The sequence below is a fragment of the Monodon monoceros genome, unplaced genomic scaffold, assembly GCF_005190385.1.
Source record: "Monodon monoceros isolate NGI ecotype Baffin Bay Population unplaced genomic scaffold, NGI_Narwhal_1 Super_Scaffold_8, whole genome shotgun sequence".
NCBI lineage: Eukaryota > Metazoa > Chordata > Mammalia > Artiodactyla > Monodontidae > Monodon > Monodon monoceros.
The window spans coordinates 5,174,820-5,200,211 of record NW_021703785.1 but is presented as its reverse complement, the minus strand read 5'-3'; the positions used below and the strand labels follow the sequence as shown (position 1 = coordinate 5,200,211).

At 38.2% G+C, this 25,392-nt stretch overlaps 1 long non-coding RNA gene across 1 annotated transcript in view; it reads left to right on the top strand.

The window, feature by feature from the left end:
* The window catches only part of LOC114887978, a 174,589-nt gene that overhangs the window by 94,997 nt on the left and 54,200 nt on the right, over positions 1–25,392 (top strand). The window contains exon 2 of the long non-coding RNA XR_003791664.1: positions 11,894–11,956. This is a non-coding gene — a long non-coding RNA (uncharacterized LOC114887978). The remainder of the gene's footprint in view (positions 1–11,893; positions 11,957–25,392) is intronic.

The following is a 25,392-nucleotide window of genomic DNA, read 5'->3' as shown; positions in this document are numbered from 1 at the left end:
ACTCAATTCTTTTTCATTGATCTATATGTCTATTCTTATGCCCATAACTCACTGTCTTGATTACTGCACCTTTTTAGTAAATTATGAACTCCAGAAGTGTGCATCCTGCAACTTTGTTCTTCCTTTTCAAGATTGTTTTGGCTATTATGGTTCCCTTAGATTTCCATATGAATTTTAGGATCAGTTTGTCAATTTCTGCAAAAAAAAAAAAAAAAAAGCCAGCTAGAATTTTGGCAGTGTGTTAAATCTGTATATCAAATTGGAGATATTTGCCACCTTAACAGTACTAAGTCTTCTGATTCATGAACATGGAATATTTTCCCATTTATTTAGATTTCCTTTAATTTCCTTCAACAGTGTTTTGTAGTTTTCAGTGTTTGTCTTACACTTATTTTGTTATATTTACTCCTAAGTATATTATTCCTTCTGATGCTATTGTAAATGGAATCATTTAATTTTATTTTCAGACTGTTCATTGTTAATGTATAGAAATGCAATTTATGTTTGTATAGTGATCTCATGTCGTGCCAACTTGCTGATCTTATTAGTTTTTATAGTATTTTTCCCTTCTTATGTGTGTCTGTGTATGTGTGTATTCTTTAGAATTTTCTATAGCCAACATTATGTCATCTGAGGAGAGAAGTAGTTTTACCTCTTTTTTCTTATCTGGATACCATTTATTATTTTTCTTGCTTAGTCTTCCTGACTAGAACTTTCCAGTACAATGTTGAATAAATGTGGCAGGAGTGGGCATCCTCGTCTTGTTTTCCATCTAAGGGATAAAGCTTTCATCATTTGTTCACCATTAACAAATGATGTTATCTGTGGGCTTCTTATAGATTCCTTTATCAGGTTATGGATGTTCCTTTCTGTTCCTATTTGTTAAGTGTTCTTATCATGAAGGATTTTAGATTTTGTCAAATGCTTTTTCTGCAACAGAGGGGCTTATGTGCTTTTTTTGTCCTTTATTCTGTTAGTGTGATATATTACATTGATTGATTTCCCTATGTTGAACTAACCTTGTCTCCTACAATAAATCTCACTTGGTCATGTGTATAATCCCTTTGGGATGTTGCTGGATACTTTTTGCTAGTACACTACTGAGGATTTTTATGTCTATGTTCACAATGGATATTGGACTGTAGTTTTCTTTTCTTGTGATGTCTTTGTCTTATTATCAGAGTAATATTGGTTGCAAGGAGTAAGTTGGGATGTCTTCCCTCCTATTCTATATTTTGCAAGATTTTGTGAAAGACTGTTATTAATTCTTCCTTAAATGTTTGCTAGAATTCACCAGTGAACGTATCTGGGCCTGGACTTTTCATTATGGGAAGTTTTTTGTTTTTGTTTTTTGTAACTTGTTATAGGTTTATTCATATTTTTGAATTCTTCTTTAGTCAATTTCAGTAGTTTATGTCTTTCTAGGAATTTGTCCACTTCATCTAAGTTGTCTAATTAGTTTGGCATACAATAGTTCATAGTATTCTCTTACAATCCCTTTTGTTTCTAAAAAGGTGGTATTAATATTCCTTATTTCATTCTCAATTTTAATTTTTTGAGTCTTATCTATTTTTCTTTGTCAGACTAGTTAACAGTTGTCAATTTTGTTGATCTTTTCAAAGAACCAGCTTTTGGTTTTATTGATTTTTTAAATATTTTTTTCTGTTCTCTATTTCATTTATTTATGCTCCAATTATTATTATTTCCTTCCTTTGGCTTGCAATTCTTTTTCTTAAGGTTTCTTAAAGTGGAAGGCTAAGATAATTACTTGAGATCTTCCTTCTTTTTTTTTTTTTTTTTTGTGGTATGCCGGCCTCTCACTGTTGTGGCCTCTCCCGTTGTGGAGCACAGGCTCCGGACGCGTAGGCTCAGCGGCCGTGGCTCATGGGCCCAGCCGTTCCACGGCATGTGGGATCTTCCCGGACCGGGGCACGAACCCGTGTCCCCTGCATCGGCAGGCGGAATCGCAACCACTGTGCCACCAGGGAAGCCCTTTCCTTTTGTTTGAATATAGGCACTTACAGCTATAAATTTCCTTCTAAGCTTTGGTTCAACTCATATATTTTGGTATGTTATATTTTCATTTTCATTCATCTAAAGGTATTTTATAATTTCACTTGTGATTTCATCTTCAACCCATTGATTATTTAGGAATGTGTAGTTTGATTTTAACATATTTGTGAATTCCCCGACTTTCCTTCTGATATTGATTTCTAATTTCATTCCACTCTGCTTTATATGATTTCAGCTCTTTTAAATTTATTGAGACTTGTTTTATGGCCTAACATATGGTCCACCATGGAAAACGTTCCATGTGTACTTGAAAAGAATGTATATTCTGCTGTTATTGGATTGACTGTTCTATAGAAGTTTTCTAGGTCCAGTTGGTTTATAGTGTTCATATCTTGTAATTCTTGGTATCTTCTATCTAGTTCTTCTCTCCATTATTGAAAGCAGGGTGTTGCAGTCTCCAAGAATTGTTGTTGAAATGTTTACTTGTCCCTTGAATTTTGTAATTTTGCTTCATATATTTGGGGTTTTTGTTAACTGCATGCATATTTAGAATTTTTCTTGATGGATTGATCCTTTTATCATACTCCTTCTTTTTTGTCTCTAGTATCCACTTTTTTTTTAAGGCTTTTCATCTGATCTAACACCCCACCTCTCTTTTGGTTACTATTTACATGGTATATATTTTCCCATCCTTTTACTTTCAACTTGTTTTTGAATCTAACACATGTCACTTGGAGAGAGCGTATAGTTAGATTTTTTTTCCCAATTCATTCTGTCCATCACTGTCTTTTGATTGGTGGGTTTAATCCATTTGCATTTAGTGTAATTATTAATAAGGTAGAATTAATATCTGCTTGTTTCAGTTCTCTAGGGAAGCCATAAAAAAGCACCACAGACTGGTATTTTATTTTAAACAATAAAAATTAATTTTCTCAGTTCTTGAAGCTAGACGTCCAAGGTTAAGGTGGTAACAGATTTGATGTCTTCTGAGGCTTCTCACCTTGGCTTGCAGGTGGCTGCCTTCTCACTGTGTCCTCACATGGTCTTTTTCTGTGTGTGCAAATCCATGGTTTCTCTTTTGTGTATCCAAATTTCCTTTTTTGTAAAGACAGCAGTCAAATTGGATTAAGGCTCATCCTAATGGTCTCATTTAACTGAATCAACTCTTTAAAGACATGTCTCCAAATACAGTACCACTGAGGTACTGGTGGTTAGGGCTTTAACATATGAATTTTGAGGAGGACAGATTTCAGCCCATAACACTGCTATTTTGCTATATTAAAGATGTCTGGTGTCTATTTTGTTCATCTCTCCCTCCATTACTGCCTTCTTTTGTGTTAAATACGTATTTTCTTGTGTAGTATTTTAATTCCCATGTTCTTTTATTATATTTTTTAAAGTTATTTCTTAGTGGTTTCCTGGGAATTACAATTAACATCTTAGTTTATAGCAATTGAGTTCAGATTAATAACAATTTAATTTTGATAGTATACAAAAACTTTCCTTTACATAGCTCTGTTATCTCTTCCATTCTCTGTGCTATTATTGTCATGCAAATGACATCTTTATACATTATAAACCCATGGGTGTAGCTTTATAATTATTGTTTTATGCAATTGTTTTAATCCTATAGAAGAGTTACAAACAACAAAAACATTTATATTGTCTTTTATACTTAGTTATAAGTTACTCTTATTGATGCTCTTTATTCTTCATGTGGTTTTGAGTTGCTGTATAATGTCTTTTTATTTGAGCCCAGAAGACTCACTTTAGTATTTCTTGTAGGGCAGGTATGCTAGTGAAGAACTCTATTAGCTTGTTTATCTGGGGATGTCTTAGTTTTCCTTCATTTTTGAAGAGACTTTTGCTGGAAACTGAATTCTTGGTTGAAGAATGTTTTTCTTTCATCACTTTCAATATGTTATCACTGCCTCTTCCATGGTTTCTGATGAGAAACCAGATGTTTATCTTATTGAAGATCCTTTATATGTTATATGTCACTTCTCTCTTGCTGCTTTCAAGATTCTCTTTTGGTCTTCGTCCTTCAACAGTTTGTTTGAATGTGTCTAGGTATGGATGGTTTTGAACTTATTCTACTTGGAGTTTGTTGAGCTTCTGGGATGTGTATATTAATGTTTTTCATTAAATATTGGACGTTTTCAGCCCCTATTTATTCAAATAGTCTTTTTTCCTCTTTGTTTCTTTTTCCTCTTCTTCTAGCACTCCCATTGTCCATCTGTTGATAGTTTGATTGTGTTGCATAGGTCTGTGAGGCTCTGTTCGTGTCTTTTAAATTATTATTATTTTTTTCTTTCTCCTCTTAAACTGAATAATCTCAAATGACCTATCTTAAAATTTGCTGCTTCATTCTTCTTCCAGCTCAAATCTGCTGTTGAGCCCTCTTGTGAATTTTTCATTTTAGTTATTGTCCTTTTTTAGCTCCAGAATTTCTACTTAGTTTCTTTTTATAATTTATATATTTTTATTCATATTCTTTATTTGGTGAGACATCATTCTCATACTTCCCTTTAGTTCTTTAGACATGTTTTTGTTTAGTTCTTTGGTCATATGTATAATAGCTGATTTAAAGTATTTTTGTCGTAAAGTACTTTTCTAGGAAACCCAACGTCTGGTTTTCCTCAGGGAAGTTTTCTAATGACTGTTTTTGTTTTTTTTTTTAATGTGTGTTGGCTATATTTTCCTGTTTCTTTGCATGTCTTATAATTTTTTTGCTGTTGTTGAAAACTGGACATTTTAGATAAAACAATGTGTCATGTCTGGAAATCAGATCCCATATCCCAGGGTTTGTTGTTTTTGCTATTTGTTTGTTTAGTAATTTTTCTGAACTAATTTTGTAAAGTCTGCATTTTTTGTTTATGACCACTGAGGTCTCTGGTCAGTTAGCTTAGTGGTCAGCTAATGATTGGACTGAGATTTCCTGAAAGCGTTGAACCAACAGCTATCCCACCTTTTGTCTACAGGCTATGTATGCTTGGAGACTAGCTTCAACACTCCAGGAGGCAGCTTTGATAGCTTTTACTTTCTTTTTGTGCAGTGACTCAAGGTCCACCAGAGGTGATATACTAAGGCTTTCTCAGGTATTTCTTGAGTCTCCCTACAGTACTGCACATGTATATGGAGGCCTTGATACCCAGGAATATGTCAGAGGTCTTTGAAAACTCTATGTACATTTCATTCCCTGTATTTTCCTGTAAGTTTCTTGGTCAGCTTCTCTTTTCATTTGCCCCAACTATATTACTGCCTCAGGCAGCCACAATATTAAACAGTTGTCAGTGATTGTTTTTGAAAAATCTTCTGAGACTGCAGTGGGCTGATTTTGATTCTCAAATAAAGAGAAAGAAGCCCTGCAAGTCAGGGTTCCCATGGAACTGCCAGACAGGTCAAACAATGACAATTCTCTGGAAAGGGGGTTTGGGGGAGTAACTCCAAATTCTTTCTGCACCTGCTAGTGGCTGTCAGGCTTCTGGTTTTCATGGCTATCATGAATGAAAGGCTGTTGGTTTACAAGGCTATTGCACAGCTGGAGAGTAAAGGATGGGAAAAGAGCAAGTTAAAATACCCCCAAAATTCACTTTTACCGATATTCAGCTGTTTTCATTGAATAAATAAATGTTTATTTTTGTTGCAAGACTTTGCATAATTTCCATAGTTCTGAAAAAGTTGATTTTCATCATTTTGCCAACGTTGTCGTTGCATTTATGGAGGAACAGATTTTCAGAGGCTCTTACTTTTCTGGAAGTGACTCTCTTTTGTTGTATTCTAATGTGTGTATATTATTTTGTTTCTACCAATTCATTCTACACATTAGTTCAGTGCTTCTTTTTATTTATTATTATTTTTTAGTGTCAAAGTAACTATAAAATCCAATAGATCTTTTGTTTTTAGAGCTCTGGGGTATTGATATTTTGAGTAGAGAACTCCCTGGTAAAGTTTCTTTGGCAAAGAGTTAGGGAGAGAAAGCAGAAGCTTATTGAAATGCAAGCAGATTTAGCTTTGGCTTCCAGCCCTGGGATTCACACTTTTGGTATCTGATCAATTATTAACTTTGGGTGCAGATGCATTGGTGGTAACATCGTATTTTTCTTGACACAGCTGTGAGCTCTGTTTATTTTTCAGGTACTCCTCCGTCAGAATCCATAAAGTTCTTAATAAGTATATGAGCATACACAGAGAGAGAATGGAGCTCATTCTTTTGTAAATGATGATGTTGCTGTTATAATAATCAAATTAAAAGACAAATGAAAGCAAAAGCTATTTAGTAATGGGAGTTAAGGTTGAAAAATAACATTTCAAAGAATCCTGGTCTACTATTTCTACACTTTAGCAATAATATGCAAACACACATAACATTATGAGTGGGAATTCAATCTAATTAAAACACAAATAGCAATCCTCATACTAGTATTTTGTCAGCCATAAATGATAGTCAGAGATGCCAGGAAAGTCATTCTCTGTCCCTTTTGCACAAGTTAAAGCATATAAATGAGGAAAGAGAAAGGATTGAACTGATGTGTCCATTTCCAAATTCTTTACTAATGTATGATTTTATCGAGGAGTTGAATATTACCCCTTTATATCTTAAGGAGAAGTTGCAATGGGAGAAATTAATTTGCTTACTATTTTTGTGTGTATGTGTGGAGAAAATGGTCTGTATGCTTCTAGAGACATGCCAATTTTAATTCAAATTTTTGGTGTGCAATATCAAAAACTAAGTTACATTTACTGTCATTTTTGTTTTTGATGAGAAAATTCCTGCCCTGTGGTTCTTTTAAAAACTGGGAAGTTTTTCTAAAGTAATTCAGGTGTCCTTCTACTTGAAGGTGAATTGTCATATTAAAAACAACAATTCAGTACCTTTGAGCGCTGAATTTAGATACTTCTCAGGAACACAATGTTTTATACACCTCTTGTGAGCACTTGCCCTGTGACATTGTGCTATGTGAGGCAATGAGGGTGCAATAGCAAACCAACCTGTTTCTTTCCTCGTGGAATTTTAGCATATTGGAAGAAACAGCAGAGCAAGCAAATTATTGCAACAAGGTATTTGGGGGGAAGACCCAGGGTACAAAGGGTTGAGAGTAAACGACAGCTGGGTTTTCTATTGGAAAAAAAAACGTAGACAAGGCTTCCCTGGTGGCGCAGTGGTTGAGAGTCCACCTGCCGATGCAGGGGACGCGGGTTCGTGGCCCGGTCCGGGAGGATCCCACATGCCGCGGAGCGGCTGGGCCCATGAGCCATGGCCGCTGAGCCTGCGCGTCCGGAGCCTGTGCTCCGCAACGGGGGAGGCCACAGCGGTGAGAGGCCCGCGTACCGCAAAAGAAAAAAACAAAAACAAAAACGTAGACAGGTTGCACGGGACACAGAAAGTTAGATAGAGGCAGGGCAGGCATGTTACATGGGATAGTTTATTTTGGAGTTCTAGAGGTTTACTGTTCAATAAAAATATACTGTAAGCCACATCTGAGCAATAGCAGCCACATTAAAAAAATGTAAAAAAGAAACTAGTGAGAAAAATTTTAAAACTATGTTCTATTTAACCCATACATCCAAAATGTTACCATTTCAACATAGCAATATAAAAAATTATTAATTGGTATTTTACACTCTTATTTTTACTAGCTTTCAAAATATGCACTCCTACTGCACATCCCAACTTGGACACTAAATTTTCATTAGAAATAACTTATCTGTATTAAGATTTCATAAAATTAACCATGGAAAATTAGATTCCCCTGCTCAAGTTGTTCCAAACATACTTAAAGTTTTCCAATAAATGAAGTATTCATTTTTTAATTTAAATTAACGAAAATTGAAATTTGAACTTCAGTTCCTCAGTCTCACTAGCCACATTTCAAGTGTTTGGGATTGACATGTATACACTAATGTGTATAAAATTGATGACTAATAAGAACCTGCTGTATAAAAAAATAAATTAAATTTAAAAATTAAAAAAAAGAAAAATTAGCCACACTCTTGAGCACTTGAAAGGGACAGCTCAGGGTAATCAGCATAGGTCTCCTCCTCGAACTGGCAAAGTACTTGGTTGATAGCAGGCGTTGGATAAGTGTTTGTTGAATTAGATTATGAAACAGCTGAGATTAGTGAGGTCAAATGACAGCTCAGCTCAGCATCCCGCAGAGAACAAAAGGTGATTAGGATAAACTAGAACCCAGGCCTTTTGCTATCTAGTAAAATCCTAGGATAGTATTCAGTGTTTGCATTTCAGAAAATGATTCAAAGAATTTGGACAGGAAGGGATTTTCTGAAACTGTTTCTAAGTGTACTTGGTTCTTAAGTTTGGTGAGGGAGCTCCAAAAGGAAGAACTCAGAGAGAAAGTACCTGCATTTATACTATTAAAAGCTAGGAAATGCAGTTATACTAGAATAAAGGAGCAATGCACTTACTTAGACTTTACTTGTAAAGTAATACTATGGCTTGGGGGGAGAATCTAATTCAAGAGTCTGAGTTGCATCTTCCTCTTTAGCAATGAAAGTCTGCAGAAGCATGCAGAGGTGTGTGAAAGGGGTTTAGTTTCAAGGCTGGAACAGAAGGAAATGGCCTCGGGGTGAGTGGGATATTGGCTTGTGCAGCTGCTATTAAGAGTGGTGGTTGGAGTTCAGCTTGTTGGCTTCCTGGGAGAGCAAGTAGGAACCAACCTCTTAGCTGTAGTTAGCTCTGGAAGTCTAAGAGCTGGAGAAAACCACTGTCAGTTTGTACTGCTATACCAGGAATACCATATACTGGATAGCTTATAAACAGGAACAATTTATTGTTCACAGTTCTGGAGGTTGGGAAATCCAAGATCAGGGCTGCAGCAGATAAGGTCTGTTTCCCTGATGGCTGTCCTTTTGCTGTGTCCTCACATTGTGGAAGAATCTGGGAGCTCTCTGGGGTGTCTAAACAAGGCCGTAATCCCATTCATGACCCAAACACCTCCTAAAGGCTCCACCTCCTAACACCATCCCTTGGGGATTAGGATTTCTACATATGAACTTGAGTTGGGGGGGACATAAAACATGAAGTCATATTTGGATTGAGAGTCTTTCCTGGGGAGAGGGGAAGATATGATCACACGAATGAAAGAATTGAATTAGGAGGCTTACTTTTGTCTTTCCTACATTGGAAAGTTGATTCTGTTCAATTTACAGAGAAATCCTCCTTTTAATTTTTTTAAGAGGGAGGAGAACATTGGTTAAGCACAATATCATTGGCTGGAAATAATTTTTTTTTTTAGTTTAGGAATTTTGGTTTGATTAGAATACTTGTTTTCATAAGAACTGGAAAGAAAACACTCAATGGCAAGATAGTGCATTTTAAACAAATATAGCCTTTTTTAAATGAACTACCTAATAGAAAACTGTCAAAGTTTTAAAAGAGGACTGCTAGTTTTTTTGCATTGCATGTATTTATATATTTAGCTTTTGGAATGTTGTAATAAGAGGGCAAATGTTGCCATTTCATAGATGGATACATTTCTGAAAACCAAACCCAAGACAAATGGCAACTACCATTTGGGGTCATTTAGTCACTTGCTGTCCTCCAGGGCATCCATGATTCCACATGAACCCCCTATGGTTGTTCCTGTTGATCCCGTTGAGGGCAACCCATCTGCTGTTAAATCACATTCTTCCAAACTATACCTGCTTCACTACAATGTCACACTTAAGTTCAGCTTTCTAACATGATTTTGACAAGACAGATGGTAATGAGTTTTCAAGAGATTCCAATGGAGGCTAAACTATGGTAGTATTATTTTCAGCGTTATGATGGCTTTGGCTAGTTGCAGTTGAGTGTTTTATTTGGGAGCACAGTAGTATACCCCTAAAATGTCTCAATCATCTTGACCTTCAATGTGTTAAAGTCTATCATAATGGTTGCTAAATGACTGTCTAGGAGAACAGAGGTCTGTTCTTTGGAAATTTATGGCATTTTTGGATGCTGACATGAATAACTTTTGCTGGTAGCCATAATCTTAAAAGCTTCCTGAGCATACTCCTTTATCCTCCCCCAATTAAACAAGCATAAGTTTCTTCAACTTTTTAAATGCGTATTTTGATATCTAGCATGAACTAAAAATAACTCTGAATGGCATGCACTTAAAATAAATGGTTGTCTCTTCAGTATAATTAAAGAGGTCAGTGTCACCCGAAATCCTCATTTATTTCAGGAAAACCTAGACAAAAATCATCTTCCTAAGTGAGGTGTAGTCTATAAATTAGATTAATTTGCTAATATGCATTTAGAGTGAAAAAAATTCTGAAATTTAAAATTGACAGGGAAATTACTCTTGGTAGTGCTTACTGAAGTAAAGCTATTTTACAGAGGAACTTTTTAAAGTTATGAATGCTTGGATTTTGAGTAGAAATTTGCTCTAATTGCAATTATGGTACATGTAAGATAAGTCTGCATTTTGATGTGTAGGATTTCCTTCCCTTATATCTGAATTATGTGTGGAGTGGGTTTGATGAATTTCCATCCTGATTGCCCAGATGATGCCAGGATTTGCATTTAGCCCATGTGGACATGTTCAAGAGAACCTGCCACTGGAGCTGGTCAGAGAGTATTGGGCTTTATGAGTCGGAATGCAACTTGAAAACATACGGAGATGAAATATGATGCTATCACTGTTATAAGAGTGGATGTTCCTAACACTAATTTAAAAAAAATCTTTGTATTTGTAAGGGTCAGATAGTAAATAAGAAAGACTTCAAAGAAAAAAATCTACAATTAGACACTGCATTTCTTCTCCATTTGAGCACGTAACTCTTAACTACAACCCTTTTATTTAGAGGCACACAGATACTTGATTATGAATAGACATAATCTCTCCATAGTATAGAAAATCTGGGCACTTTCAACTCTATATTGAAGCAAATATAATCTTATGTTTTATGATACAATGGGTAAAATCATATCTTCTATACAAACAGACATTAATATAATAACACATACTTTAGCTAACATCTTCAAGGAATGAAGTGTTCCACATAAATGAATTCTCCTGATAACAAAAGCTTTTCACTTTGAAATAAAATAAACTTAGAAATAAACTTTTATTTATTCATTCTTGTCAGGACTTCAATTTACATGGGTATGTAGTACCTCTCAGCTACTTAAGTAGAATTACTCAACATTGTTTAACTTTTTCTTGATGACTTAAGAATGGTTATAGAGAATTATAACACAATAATACTTTTGGTACAGTGTGTTTTAAAGTTTAGTGCACATAGGAGCAACCTGGGAGCTTGTCAAAAATATATATTCTTGGGACCCATTCCAGAAATTCTTATTCAGTAGAGTTGAATATGCATCTGTCGCAAGTTTCCCTCCTGATTCTGGTCCAAGCAGTCAGGAGAATCACACTTGGAGAAACCTTGCCTTTGAGAGCATCATTTAGAAAATGATAACAGTCTTAACAACCGCATGGCTCATTGTCAGGCACTGTTCTACTCCTTCTGTGAATTAGCTTATTCAATGCTCACAACAACCCTATGGGACAGGTACTGTTTCCACCCCATTTCTTTTTGAGTTGGAACTGAGCATCAGATGATTTAAATATCTTACTAGGTCACCCAGTCCCCAGGTGGTGAAACTGGGGTTTGAAACCAGCCTGCCTGACTCCAGGGCTCCACCGCCATGTTATAGGCCCAACTTAGATATGCAGAGATAAGCCATTCTAAACATTTTCTAGGCTTATTGCTTCCATTCCCCATGTCTGGTTCTCTGAGGGTCTGTTAAGGATCCCCCTTCCCCTTACTAATGGGAGGACTGATACTGGTCCCACGTGGGGGTGAGGGCTTGGTGAGAAGCATCACTACTAGTAAACTCATGCACCCTCCCTCCTCTCTTCCTCATCAGCTAATTCTGATCAGTTATGCAGCAGGAAACCGGATCACCATCTGCGAAATAATGATCCATAAGGTAAGCAACTAGGCTCCGAGCGGCATTTAAAAATAATTATGCTTGATGAGTCATTTTTCTGAGTATAATGTATAATGCTGATTATATAATAATAATATGGGCTCTGAGAAATTTGGAAAAATAGGAAAGTAGAATGGAAGATGTGATATGCAAACTAGTCAGAGATGATACTGCTACCACTGGAATCTCTTTAAAATAGTTTTCTATATAGTTAAACATGAACATGCAAATACAGATTTGTGTGTTTGTATGTAAATATGCAGGCATTATTTACACAAATAATACTGTAATCTGTATTATACCGTTTTACACAATTGGGATAATTTTTGTACATAATATTTTGCATTATTCATTCTTCACTAAGTGTTCTTCTATGAGTGTTTTCCGAGGATATTAATAATTTTTGAGAACTTTTTTTTCATTAAAGTTGCAGGCATAATTTTCAGTTATGGTTGTATTTTAATTTCCATAAATCTGAACCTATTTTTGAATTTATTTGCTTCCATTCTTAGCTATTATAAATAGTGCTGGAAGAAATGTCTTTGTGTATAAATTCTGTCCACAGCTTGAATTGTTTCTTTAAAATGGAGTTCTAGAAGGGGAGTTACTTTGTTAAAGTGAATAACTTTTCTTACAGAACTTAACAAATACCTCCCACATTACTTTTTAGAATTGCTGTACAGCTTAGCATGTCCATCACCAGTATACAAGCAAGCCGACTTCACCTTACCCTGTACACCCTGAACATTATCATTAAAAATAAATGTTGGCTTATTTAACAAGTAAAATAGTATTAGGAGTATGGGATTAACAGATACACACTACTATATATAATAAAATAGAGAAACAGCAAAGATTTACTGGAACAGGGAACTATATTCAATATCTTGTAATAACCTATAATGGAAAAGAATCTGAAAAAGAACATATATATACGTATATACTTATATATACATATGTATATAACTGAATCACTTTGCTGTACATAGCAAACTAACACAATATAGTAAATCAAGTATACTTCAATTTTAAAAAGTATGTCTTTTATTTGAATTTGTAGTTCTTTGATTACTACTGAAATTGGTTTTTTCCTCTGTATTTCTTAGCAATTTGTTTTTCTTATTGCATGACCTATCTGTAGTTGTTCCTTCCTACCTTTTTTATTTATCTATAGTAGCTTTTTATGTATAAATTGTGACCATGTTTTCTTTAAATATTATAAGGGATTCTTTTAGGATTGAGTGAGTGAGTTTAAAGGTCCCTGACTTTATGACAGCACTTTTGTGTGTTCAGAAGCACTCTGGTTTATTTCTGGGCTCCTGGCTCTTTTATAAACAGTTGGTGCTAGTTTGCTAGTAAAAAAGCAGCTTACGCAAATGTGTGGTATATTTTGTTCTGTATAATAATTGAAGGTCAGATTTATGCTTTACTAAAATCATTGATTTTTTTTTCCAGAAACTTCTACAGGGATAGAAGATAAATTAAGTTTTTAACTTTCTCTTTTGTTTCAGCTGCATATTTTCAGCTTCTATCTATTATGTGCCAAAAACAAGATATCTATTTATGATATAGAATGTCAAGCTTGGAGAGTGTAAATGACTAGGCTAGTGTATCAATAAGAATCTGTCTTCAAAATTTTTACCCTATTACATCAATTTCCTATTCTTACAAATAATAATGAATATTCTATGCTTTGGCATTTTCTGACAATTTAAGTATGTTTCAATCGTATGACTCAACCTTTTATAGGAACATTTTACAGAATTATTTTTAAATAACTGTAGAAGAAATAAACATTCCCAGGCTTAAAGTTGCAATAAGCAAGAACAGTGGTTGGTTCAGACTGACGTGTAGAGAATTAAAATTATACGCCATGAAACTCTACATTTTGCAATTAAAAATGCATTTCTTTATATCAGAAAATGATTATTTTATTTCAAAAGGAGAAGGAGCAGCAGCTAACTAAATTCCAAAGAACCTAGCAAAATTCTCACTTGTTCCAGTTTTACAAATTTATCTCAACATTTTATATGACTGGTTCTTCTACTAAAAAAAAAATGAAAACACAAACTAAAGGAAACTTATTTTAATAAAAATAGTGGGCGAGGGACATCAAGGTCTTAATAACAAACTTAATGGTTTAAAAAATACCTAAATGGAGACAAGAAAAAAATAGGAAAATAAAATAGGTATTTTTGAAGAGAATAAATTATTGATTTAAAAATCCACATGCAACCGAATGGGCTGTATGCAGAGATTTCTTTTTTAAAGAAGATGTTGGGGGTAGGAGCTTTTTAGTAATTAATTTTTATTATTATGTATTTTTGGCTGTGTCGGGTCTTCGTTTCTGTGCGAGGGCTTTCTCTAGTTGCGGCGAGCGGGGGCCACTCTTCATCGCGGTTCGCGGGCCTCTCACTATCGCGGCCTCTCTTGTTGCGGAGCACAGGCTCCAGACCTGCAGGCTCAGTAGTTCTGGCTCATGGGCCTAGTTGCTCCGCAGCATGTGGGATCCTCCCAGACCAGGGCTCGAACCTGTGTGCCCTGCATTAGCAGGCAGATTCTCAACCACTGTGCCACCAGGGAAGCCCCAGAGATTTTAATAAATCTAATTCTGGCCAACACTGTCGTATGTCAATAAACCTAGTAGTAAAAGTAAGTAGCAGTGGGCTGCCCAATGCCTGGACCTCTGAAGGCCAAGGGCCTCAGCTTTCCTCAAGGTACCACATGACCATCCATCTTCTGGAATCATACCACCAACAGAGTCCTTTATTCAAGTCTCTCCTCAAAGCTGTTTCCAATTCTTTTGCAAACCTTTGCCTTCCCTCACAAATTATGACCCTTGACAGGATTCTGCGGGTGGCTGGGAGCATCTGGGCCGTTGGCCTTGCTTCTCCCAAACAATGACGCCCAGGAGGAAAACAGCACTGCAGTGTCCAAACGCAAAACCCGCCCCCGATGATGGGACTGCTCCACATGTATATTCATTACTCACACTCAGGGCTCCAGAGAAGGTGGACAAGCGGGCCTTATCTTGTCAATCTCAGAGCAAACCATCTTGTGACTGTTTCATCATGTTTCATTAGCTCATTCGACCCAGGCCAGGCCCTCTCGCCTCTCCTCTCCCACCCTTTCCCTGAGCACCAGGCCTATCACCACCAGCTGCCTCCTCCTCGAAGAGTTTTTTTGGAGGGCAGAGAGTGTAGGTAGATCCAAGTTAACAATCATTTTTACCTTTTAGGGCTAAAGATTTTCTTTTCCCCAGAAGAGCTGTGTACAAACCCCCAAAGGATGTGTTTAATAAAATGCTGAGTCATCTTCCTAAAGCTCACAAACTCATGGGTTTCAGCACAACATGGCACGTACTGGGAACGAGGCATCTCACTCTGGGTTTGCGGACTTCGTAGCGAATCATTTGACTCATCTATCCACGTCTCTTTGTTTGAAAGAGGGACAACAGCGAAGCTGGGTGACTGCGTATTTGATGCGATTCTGGGGCTGCCCGCGAGGATGGGCGCGTGTGTGTGCACGCGCGCGTGCGCCGCGTGGGTCCCTCTCTTTCTTACCTTCCAACGTCTCCCGCACGTGGTGGTGCCACCTGCGGCCTCCCCTGCTTTGGAAGGTGGAGACACCAGGAGGGGGAATGTGTATTAACCACATCACGGCTGGGTGCTGTGTGCTGAGCAGGAGGCTAAGCGCCTTGGGTGGAGGCCCTGAGAGGAGGAACCTGGAGCAGGCAGAAGGCAGGAGGGAAAGAAGGAAAAGCGAAAGGGAAAGGAGAGGAAGACACGCTCTCCATTTGGGTTGCAAGTGGGCTGGGGACGCCTACACAGTAGATTTCAGGGTGGGGCTGCTTGCCTGGGAATGTGGATAAAAATGGACACCTCGGGGCTTCCCTGGTGGCGCAGTGGTTGAGAGTCCGCCTGCCGACGCAGGGGACACGGGTTTGAGCCCCGGTCCGGGAAGCTCCCACATGTCGCGGAGCGGCTGGGCCCGTGAGCCATGGCCGCTGGGCCTGCGCGTCCGGAGCCTGTGCTCCACAACGGGAGGGGCCACAACAGTGAGAGGCCCCCGTAAAAAAAAAAAAAAAAAGGACACCTCCAAATGCTCTCTCTTCTTTCCAACTCTCCCGTTACTTGTTTGGGGGCTTACCTCCTGTTGACTGCTTTATGTTTTTTGAAAAACTAGACTAATTAAGCAATCGTGCAGTTCATTAGGTTTTGCTCTCTGTCTTCTGTACTGTGGCTCCCGGGCCGGGCCTGCAGGTAACATCCCGTTGCAGAGGTGATGTGCCTCCCTGCCACCTCCTGGGGAGGAACGTCTGTTGGACCAGAGGGTGGTGTCTGGGGTCTCGGATGTAAACCGGTACCTAAGCAGTGTTTTTTGTTTGTTTTGTTTTTGTTTTTGGCTGTGCCGCGTGGCTTGCGGGATCTTCGTTCCCCGACCAGGGGTTGAACCTGTGACCCCTGAAGTGGAAGTGCAGAGTCCCAACCACTGGACTGCCAGGGAATTCCCTAAGCAGTGTTTAGTTCCCTCGCTTCCTCTGGTTTTTAGCCATGGCATCTAATTTATTTTGATACGTTAAACAATATTTTTAAAAAATGCATGAGACTTTCACATTCATAAAAAGGGGGGAAGGAGTTTAAAATACATTAATAGCACTGAAGTGAGGAATCTGAGCAAGCCAGTCAACTAGTCTAGGGAAGGAAAACCTGGAGCAGTTCTGATGAAAACGGGCCCTTTAACCACCTCATAATGGAGAAAACTGTATAGTCTACATGGCCTTCTGCCCATCTACGATTAAGAATCAAGGTGCATTATTAAAGTTCATGTAAATAACATTCCATTAGCTAGTATTTATAACGTTTCAAACAACGCGAAAGATGGAAAATCTCTGCGGCATAATTGCATTATTCTATGAAAGGGCTTTACGTAGACTTTTGCAGACTATCCTTAACGTAGTCAACCTTTACAGGATTTTTAAATCATGTGAGATGGTCTTCTTATGTTGAATTGAAAACGTTTGCTATTGAGGAAAAAGACTAATTACAAAGTACATTTAGGATTCAAAATCTGGGAACATTTTTTTTTAAAACCCTCTCAATCACTTAATGGGTTTTGGAAAGCAGAGTTGACTGTGTTGGATTTTTAGGTTTTGCAAGGTGAGGATGAGCTTTGTTCCTCTTCCCGTGGAAATGGAAACGTACATCATCAGCTCTAGTCTGCTCCATGTTCAAAGCCGGGCCCATCAGTGTGCTACCCCCCGCTCCTCTCTAGAATACCTATCATATGCTGGGACTTTCATAAATGTAATTTTTAAAAAAAGAGGTGCATGCTTGACCAGAGGAAAGAATGTGAAGGCAGACTGGGCAGCTAGAATCAGAGCAGCTATGGGCCGTCGGGACACAGGCCAGCTGAGGTGCACTTAGAGTAAACAAGGAGCCAGCTATAGCACAGCTGCCGGTGGGAAGCACACACGTGGGAGTCGGGATCCACCTTTCTGTGACCTTGGCAGGTGACCAGCCCGTGGGTGAACGTGGGGGTGGGTGGATGGACACACAGGGGCGGCATCCACCTGCACTCTGATTTTGTAGTTGTCTTTGCACCACGAGGACAGCCAGTTTTATTTGCATACAAAGAAGCACAAAGGGCAAGGGAGCTCCTTACTGTACAGACTTCTGTTATTCAGCTGTTTGTTATAATGTCATAGGTCAGATCACGTTTCCCCAAAGACAATGAGATTCAAATGCAAATCAAATCAATCCGGATTGATTGAGGCCCAGTGATGTCCTAGGTTCCTGTGAGTGGTGCAAAGATGCCTAAACACAGATCCTCCTTGCAAGGAGCTTTTAGTCTAGGGACAGAGGTAAGACCTACATATGTGAAAACTCATAATAAAAATAACACTTAATGGGGGTAGGGAGAAATAAATAGGCAGAGCACAGAGGATTTAGAAAGCAGCCCATGTGTAAGCCAGGGCTGACTATGAAAGAGCTGTCACACAGTTCTTGATCAATGGCCAAATTAATATTTCTGACAAAAATTGTTATTACCACTGAGAGGCAGAAATATCTCCCTTACACCTAAGATGCTCAGGAAGGACCATGGCTCAGAGATTTGGGAGCTCAAAAGATCTCAAGATATCAGTCCTTCCAGCAGCTTATTGGTAGAGATATGTGATGTGTTTATAGCGATCCAGACCCAAAGGGAAAGGATTTGCAAACATCAGTAGCCAGCGAGGGAAGAGAGGCCCCTCCATTCCAGGCCAGGGTCCTTTTCATTCCACCTTTTCCTTTAAAAGTACATGAACTCCCCTCCGTTTTTTTCTTGATGAGTTTGGCTAACGGTTTATCAATTTTATCTTTTCAAGGATAAGGACCTTATCAAGTCAAGGAAGGGTGAGACTCAAACAGTAAAGGATTTAGGACCAATGTCTAATTTTGGAGGCTTGGGACCTGGATACGAAATTTTATATTGAATTTATATACTACAGGTCATAAGTCAGTCAATAACGGATTTCCTACACTGATTATATCCAGTATTATATAACCGCCATGATTAATTAGCTTCAACCCTTGGACCAAATTCCCTGCAGTTTGTACATTACCAGCTGGTTATGACTCACAGACTCAGGGACTCCATCACTTTTCCCCCCACTGTCTTTCCTGGACTCCTCCTGGCCCAGCAGGGGCAACAGCCAGCCAGCCAGCCTGCCTGCCGCGCACATCAGCAGTTTCCACCAAATGACGGGAGAACAGGCACCCTCTGTCTCTTATCTGGTGGCACTCTCCTCCCCCAGCGCGCCCACCCTTTGGCAAGTTTACTTATCTTATCTGTGACAAAGACAAGAGAGTGCTCTGGGGAAGATACCAGTGGGCTCGCACTTCACTCTTTCACATCATAGTACTCCGTTGGAAGGATTCTTTTTGAAAAGGTGCTTCTTGTTTTACTTTGAAACCCCTTCAAAGGCAGTTCTGACCCGGGCAGCAGCAATGGAGATATCAGATTAAGTTTTGCTTCCGTGGAACACAGTTCTGAGTTCTGTGGGGCGTGGGCGGAGGCATGGCTGTCTAGTTGGTTGCCATGGGAACGACGTTGCTGGCGCTGTCTGTCAACTCTTTAAAAATCAACAGCCAGATCAATTTCACCATTTTGAGACTCTTCTAGATTTTTGAGGTGGATTTCCTGGTCAGAAGCTTTTGACAACTTTTTTTTGCCTTCTTCTTCTTCAAATTGGGCTTATTTACGAAGACTCATGACTTTTTAAATTATAATTTATTTTAAATAAAGAGGAAAAAGTCAAGTAAGCTGATATTAGGAACCGACTTTAAAGATGCTTTTAAGTCTGACCGTATTCTTGGGCAGTACCTATACAGCCCTATCTCTGATGACTTTCTATTCTGACCACATAGGATTAAGAGATACAAAAATTTTTTTTAACTCTTTTGAAAATTTGATTTATCTAAAAGGCTGTATCTGTGGTGTCCATGCACGAAGATTTGTAAATTAAGGCATTTTATCCTTATGTGCCAGTGTAAGTCAATAGGGTGTTACCCTGGGAACGATACTTTCATGTGTTTTCCTAAAGATTAAAGTCTGTGTTTATGGGAAATAAATTTTAAAGTGAATATATTTTAATGGTAAAATCCGAACATTGGCAGTGTTGACATACTTAGCTATCCCACAGAGTAACTAAGGGACAGTGAGAAAAAGTAGTTTCACCAGCCATCTGTAATATTTTCAGGTTGTGTAGTGTCTTCAGGTTATATTACAAGTTGTCACTACTCTACTATGTGTTGGAATTGCAGTTTGTCTAGGAAATAGTTATAGAATGCTATTTTAAGGTCAAATCTATTAGTTTTCTGGTTTTTACAAACAACAATTAGAGTGTGTGTGTGTCTTTTTTCCCCCCAGTGCTTACCACAGATGAGTTTTCTGCAAGAAAATTATTTCTAGAAAATGGCCAACTTACTTCATTCGTATTAGCGGCTAAGGTTAAAAACAAAATGCAAGTGTGACTAATTCTTGTTACTCGGTAACTGGAAGCAGATACATTTGAACAGGAAAGAAATATTTGTCTAAGGGACTCATTTTGGTTCTCTGCCTTGTGACCCACTGAACTTGTTAGTGTGTTGAGTTCAGTCTTCGTTTGGATTTTAGGCGTCAGCCCTGAGAAGTGCAGGCGATTGCCAGTTGGGAAGTGCTTATTTTGCAGAGACTGGGATGGCACTGCCATCAGTGTGGTCGGTAGGGGTCTCAGAGGAAACCCTGCAATACAGCAGCTCCAATTAGCTCAGCCTTCTCTGGTGTCATCGCTAGGAGTCTGGCCAGGACACAGGTATGATGGATTACACTTCCTCCTCATGGAAAAAAAAAATTGAGAACCCCATGCTCTTCTGGATACTAGGATGAGTAAGACTACACAGCCTAATTCTCACTGGGATTTTAAATTGTTTTTGCATGGCTTAGAAATTTTGGCAACCTGTCCAGAAATGAGACTAAAGGGAAGAAAGGCAATAAATAACTAAATCGGCCTGCACGGAACCTCCCAGCAGTCTGACCCCGGGAAGCCCCTTGTTTAACTAGAATTTGGAAGCACTGTTTTTGCTGCTTTTGCAATATTAAAGTGATGGAAGACAAGCAAGCTGGAGAAATTTTGGAGTTTTGGGTCAGGTGTGCTACCGCGGTGCGGGCAGCTCAAACTGCATCACAGTAAGATGTGGATTGAACAAGGATTAATTCAGAAAGGAATTAGAAAGGCTGACATGTTTTTACAAGGTGTTTCAAATTGATTGGTTAATCCTCACAACATCTGGAGTGAGGAATCACAGAGAGTATCCCGTGGAGGCTGCAACTAAATTGGGATTAAAACTCAGCCAGAGTAATTAGTCCATTAAACCCAGGAAGGTGGTGAGGGAATTCCTGATACTGTACTTGGTCGATAGATTGCAGGTGATGCTTCATTCAGGGAAAATGAATTTTGAGTGTATTAGACACAAAGTATATCTCTGAGCCTTTGCATTCTGAGCAAGATAAGCAGAATGGCTTCTGAGGCTTTGTTTCCTGATACTGTTCAAATGAGAACCCTCTCTACTTCTTCTTATTTACCCAACTTCTCAAATTCTGTCTCTTCCACGAAGCCTTTTCAGCTTGTAAAAATAGCTATGATTTGCTGCTAAACACTTTACTTCTCACCTTCACAACAACTCTGAATGTTTTAAAGATAAAAAGAGCTGGGATTTAGAGTGCTTTTTAAGTAATGAAAGTCAGAATCAGACTTCAAACTCATGGATTATCTGAGCTAATACACGTCTTTGGAAAAAATGAAGTCCCCTCCCTCTCCATATTGTGTAATTAATCTACCATTTTATTTCACCTTTATCATTGTTTAACTGTTTTAATGTTACTCTTATAACCTCAATATTGCAATTCTTTGAAAGCAGAAACTATGGTTCTACATCTAATGAAAGTTTCCTAGTTGTCGGTACAAGTTGCAAAAGGTAGATATTTAAATACTGGTGATATGACTTGACTTTGTTTTAAAAATGTAGGAAAAGGACTTTGGTGCTGGGCCAGTGAAATCCTTACCAAAATGGAGGTGGCCCATGTATTGTGTGAAATGGAGAAACTGTCTCTGGGCTTGGTTCTGTTTTGAACATTCCCAGTGTTTATGGAATCTTCACTCCAGGTCTGTGAATAATCCCTGAGGGGGCTGCATAACCGGGTATGGAGCCTTGTATGGAAGGAAAAAAAAAGATGTTTATTGAACTAATAAATGATTGAATACAAAGATAATCATCACATAGGAAGACTACACTCATTCATGATAGAGAAAAGTCTTGTCTCTGTAACTGGTCAGCTTGCACAGTGACTGCAATCTCATTTTCTTGTAGAGAAATTTCTGGATACATAAGCTTTAACAGAAACCCGCGTACGGCATCACTCTTCTAAGATTTCTGTTTCGCTCGTGAATGCGTTGGTGGTCATCTTCCTTATCTTTCAACAGAATTTACAGCGTTTGCCTCCAAGTGAATTTCCTTTCTCTGTAGAGATGCTAATTTGGTTGCCAGCGTCTTTTCCTGCATAAAGGGCAAAAATCTGCTTAGTAAGAAAACATCAATGAAGTGCTTCGTCTTGAAAATTATAGATGATCTTAAAGAACGTAGTTAATCATAGGACCAAAGTCAACCCGGTGTTGACTCTCCCAGGGCCTAGGGTAAAGGCTGTTATGAGTCATTTGGTACCCATGTGCCGAGGTGGGATGGGAAGGTAAGCTGAGAAGGGTTGGGACAGGATGCTTGCTGTACGAGGAAGAGAGGAAAGAGCAGAATTGTGTAGCAGAGAGAGCTCATGTGTGAAGGTAAAAGTATGCCTAAGTAATGTCATGACTCCATTACCCTTCATTTATCCCATATCACACCCTCCCAAAGGGACACAGGAGATGGCCCACCCCTTAGATGCCTAAAGATCATAAAATTATAGAATGTTCGAGCCAGAAAAGATTTAGAAACACCTTAGGTCGGCTCATTTTTGTCTGAGGCTGTCTATTTTTGCCTCCTGCATAAGAATCCCATGAGATTTTATGATCTTGATATAATTCAGATACAAGGTTAACTAAATAGCATCGATTCAGTGTAATGAGTTCATTCCCTCACCCAACCATAGAATCCAACAAATAGGTGTCGAATGACCAATACATGTCATGTCTGGACCACTGGTTTCCAGGGACAGAAGAATGAATAAGTCAAGGGCTTTGCTTGTGGGAAACTGGTAGTCAAGCGTTGGCATCCACATGTAAACATTTAATTCTGATACTACATAATACTTGTTAAAAGAGAGTGTTTATAAAATGCTATGGAAATACAGAGGAGAGAATAATTTCTTCTGCCTGGCATACTTGGGGAATATCTTTTGGAAGAGGTGGCATTGAAATGAGGGCTTAATAGGTGAATGGACGCTCCTCAGTTGGAGAAAAGAGAGAATAAGGGAAAGATATTCCAGAAAAGAGGAAGAGATGAAAAATACATGGTGAGTTCACAGAGCAATGAATAATTTGATACAGTTTGCAGGTAGGTGGGAAGGTAGAAATCATATTTCTCGTTAACTAAAGGCTTTATTGATCATACCTATTGCGATTATTTTAGTGTGTGAGAATCCCACATACCTCATTTCTTCTCTCTAGTTTTGAGCAGGAAGCAGCACTTATTTCCAGAATCATGAGGAGCAGTACGTAAACAGCCATGGGTAGCCTTCACAATAACCTGATTTTCCTTGACTTAGGTAAACAGGAACCAAACGCTGACACATTACCAAAACAAAGACAGCTGGCAGTAATCACACTCTACAAATACATAGCATTTCTGTCGTTCTATTTTATTATTTTTTTAAAGTATAAAGAATAAAAAGTGACACATTTACCAAATAGATATTCTTGATACTGGAAGAGGTTACATTTCCCATCTTTTCTTTCTAAGCCATTAGAAACCACATCTTTAGTTCATGTTTGCACTTTCACTTTCACAGATCCCATTGAGAGAGCTCTACTATTCCATTTGACGTTGAACTTCAGAGTTTAAGTTGATGGTAAAGTCACAGAATTAAAAAGAGAATGTATTTAGCCAAATGTAGACAGCCCAGCATAAAGCTGAAGAAGCCTCAACTGCTCAACCTTAAGAGAGTTGTGAAAAATACAATGGCTTTTGAGAACAAGTGACAAATTTAAGAACAAGAAAAAACCCCCATAGCATTTCTTGAAGACATACCAGTACACTGTGGAGCCCTTTGCATCCTATTTTCGTGTTTGCATGTTCTCTTTGAATATTTGCTTGGCAAAGTGCCTGCTGAATATTACCTCTGAAGAATAATTAAAACCATATTCTGTCAGCCTTGCCTTAACTCGACTGAGCCATCCATTTCGATTGGATTCAATTCTCTTGCTGTAGGACTCTTGCAAAGGTCAAGGCTCGGCCCAGTGATGACAACACTTATTATTTAAATAAAGCCACAAGTTTATTTCTAGACTGTTCCTTCCAACATTCAAAGCCCCACAGATTCCCACCTTTTTTAAAGGTTTGGTGTTTTGGTTCCTCCACCAGCATCAAAACTTCATATTTGTGAAACAATAATAGGTCTTCACCAAAAATCCCACATGCCTTTTGTTATTCTTTTAAATGCCATTTGTTCCTAGGAACACTGTGAAAGTGGAGAAAGAAATAGGGTGCCTAGTAGATTTTCAACAGAAATGTAAAAATTAAGAGGTATGTAGGTACCATACTACCCACAAAAACTTGGGACTGGAATATTTCCCACCAAAACACAGTTTTTATGTTTGAAGAATCCGTAGAATTACCTCAGTTTTCCAGTTTGTTTTCTTCAAATAGGGCCTCGACATCACAGTGTGTTTTCTTTTTTGTTCTACTTCCTGCTGGTCATCTTCTTTTCTTTAATTACTCTTTTAAAATTTTCTTGTGAAAACAATTATATGTAACTTCACATTTGCCCCTCAGATAGCACCCATTATCTGCTCCCCAGACCCATGGTTGGCCCGTCCTATGATGCATGGGTGGGATGCACTCAGAGCTTTCTTCAGTGCTGTGCTTAATAAATGCTTGTTAATTTAATAAAGAAAGAAAAGGGAGCATCTCATATTTATATCAGTATTCACTCTCTCAGTGTTCTAATGAAAATGGAGGCTTTCTCTCTATGATTTGTTTACATCATATAGTCCTTATGGGCTGATGTCCTTTGAGTTAGCTCTGTATAGCAACTAGCAAATACTAGGCACTACTAAGACATAAATTATTTTATTTTAATGTTACCGGTGAACAAGACTCACTGTGCTTAATCTAAGCTTAAAGTTTTTTTCTTCTTAGGTCGCTCTAAGTGAACTTCAGGTCAAGTATTTGTTAGCATTTGGCAATAAACTGGAAAATACCCTTTGGGTAAAATCTTTTTTCTCACACATCTTCATTTGCTCTTTGGATTTTCACAAAAATAAAACAGTTTTCAATTCCGGTGATGGTGCTTTTTGATGCAAGCCATACTTGATTGTACTTGATTTGAAAACAGTGAATTATAAAGGAGGGTTTGCCAAACCAGAGTCATCTGTGCCTTCCCTAGGAAATCTTATTTAGGAAAGGCTTAGTGTAAAAAAAATATTTATCCTTCATAAGGGAAAAGATTTGACACCAAAGTATGCATTTAAACAAAAGTGGTTAGAAATGTTGTAAGTGAGGAAGTCTGAGAAATAAGCATAAAAGTAACACAGTGGGAAGAGTATATTCCAAAACAGACCACCAGTGAGCCTCTCCTGATGCGCCTTTGATATTCAGTTACTGCTGCTCTTCACCATTTTGTCACCATGCTTCTTTCTAAACAATTTGTCATTCCCTATCACCTCTACTTTTTTTTTTTTTGGTCACCACAGCTGTCTGAGTTTA